The sequence below is a fragment of the Myotis lucifugus genome, unplaced genomic scaffold (genome assembly GCF_000147115.1).
Source record: "Myotis lucifugus unplaced genomic scaffold, Myoluc2.0 scaffold_10, whole genome shotgun sequence".
Classification (NCBI taxonomy): domain Eukaryota; kingdom Metazoa; phylum Chordata; class Mammalia; order Chiroptera; family Vespertilionidae; genus Myotis; species Myotis lucifugus.
This window is the reverse complement of record NW_005871058.1, coordinates 6,188,791-6,191,131: the sequence shown is the minus strand read 5'-3', so window position 1 is coordinate 6,191,131 and position 2,341 is coordinate 6,188,791.

Sequence of the window (2,341 nt, the reverse complement as noted above, 5' to 3'; positions counted from 1 at the left end):
CTCGAGGGGGTCCCTCAGCCTGGCCTGTGCCCTCTCGCAGTCTGGGACTACTCGGGGGATGACCATCTGCTGGCTTAGGCCCACTCCCTGGGGGATTATGCCTAAGCTGGCAGTCAGACATCTCTCTGGCAGCCCGGGAGCCCTCAGGGGATGTCCTCTTGCCAGCGGGGAGCAGGCCTAGCTGCAGTTGGACATCCTTAGCGCTGCTGAGGAGGTGGGAGAGGCTCCCACCACCACCGCTGTACTCGCAGCCATCAGCCTGGCTTGTGGCTGAGCAGAGGGGGCAGTTCCTGCATTGAGTGTCTGCCCCCTGGTGGTCAGTATGTGTCATAGTGACCAGTGATTCCCAGTTGCTCTGCTGTTAGGGTCAATTTGCATATTACCCTTTTATTATATAGGATAGAGGCCTGGTGCATGTTTCAGTGAACACATTTCAGCAGTTCAACTTTATAACAATTATAAATAAACCTGTTAAATTTTTCTGGGGGGAAAAAATGGAGGAAAAATGATCAGTTAAATTGCTATGTGACCTAGTTAAAAAATACCCCAATACACCAATGTCACATGTGGTTAAGGAAAATCTGTTTCTGAGTTGTTTTTGTGGGTGTGGTCCGCAGGCAGCATTGGTGACACATCACGAAATTTGGCAAACAGACTGAGAATAAGCGCTGCAAAGCGATCTCACTGTAACAGTTTGGGTGGGCCTGGTAGGCCAGTTCTCCTCCAAGCACATTTATTCTAAAAAGTTCTCATATGACTAAGAGGAAGCTGACAGAAATCAGATTTCATCTTTAAACAAATAGAAAACATCAAATATGTAATGGAAAATGTTGAGTGAGAATAAGAGGAAACATTTTGAGATACTTTATTATAACGTCCTTCCTCTTTCATTCCCTTTCACATAGTTCTCTCCTCCCTTTGCCCTCACCCCCTTCTACCCCTACGCTGTAGGGCAGGGATGTTTTCCTATAATCCATTCAAGAGCACTGTCTTTGGAGGTTAAGTATCTTGCCCAAAATCACTTAAGAGCCAGAGCCAGGATTTGAAAAATTGGACTGCAAAGCTCCGGGCCATTAGCATTCCACTAAACTACATTATGCAATAGTTACATGGCAGGTAGAAAGCAAAATGTCTTAAAAGTCCGCCCCCTCCCCAACCCCATTCTGTCATTAATTAGCAATTATCTTGCAACTCCACCAAAGATCTAACCTTCCTTACCATAAAAAGGCACCTAAAAGTTTCTAAGTTACCCACCCATATAAAACCAGAAAACACGAGAGATTCATAAATTTCCAGGGATAAAGAATAGAGGTGAGAGGAAACAGTGAGCATTACCTCACAATTAACCTCATTCATAAATGACAGTAATAATAACATGTATTTTAAGTTTTAATAGAATTAAGTAAGTGAAAGCACTTAGAATAATGCTTGGCATATGAGCACTTAATAAAACTGAAGCATTATTTATCTTTTTTTCTATCAGATGGAGTGAAATCTTTCTTTTGCTAATTAGCTTAAAGAAAATTTCAATATCATGATGTGTCTTCAGTTTCTGTAGCCCAAGAATGTGATTTGGATTCCCTCCCTCAATGGCATGTACTGTACTCATATTTTTGAAAACTCTATACAAGTTATTTGGATATTTCCTGTTTAATTAAATATAACATATAACCAGACATTCACATTTTAATAAAAGTGAATTAAAAGATTGTTGATCATGCTGCAAAGGCAGATGGTGAAATAGTTAAAGTTCAGATTCTGGCATTCTAACTCTAGTTTAGAATCCTAGATCTTTTACTCAATGAGAGTGACATTGGACAAATTATCTACCCTTTGCTTGCCTTAGTTTCCTCATCTGTAAATTGAGATAGTAATAGTAGCTGTTTCATAGATTTTTTATGGAGATGAAATTAGTCATTACATATAAAGCTCTAGAAATAATGTCACACACACAGTATGCATCTATGTGCATTATTTCTTTTATACTTTTTCCATATAGTTGAAAAGATATATTTTGCCATTGATTTTTTAAAAATTTATTAGTAAAGCATTCATAAGGAAACATTCAAATTTACCACTCTAAATACCTAAAATATATATAATATGTGGTTCAAATTCAAGCCTTTAAACTATCTGCTTACTTTTAGTACATTCAAATTATTGGTTTAATTCTATTTTAATCCTCAGATACTTAGTTGCCTTTTTTTGTCTCAGCCTGTTATTTTTTCCAAAATCCAAGCTTGGTTTAAATTACAATCTACACTAATAAAAGAGAAACATGGTAATTAGCGTACGACCGCTACCCTTTTCATTGGCTAATCAGTGAGTATATGCAAATTAA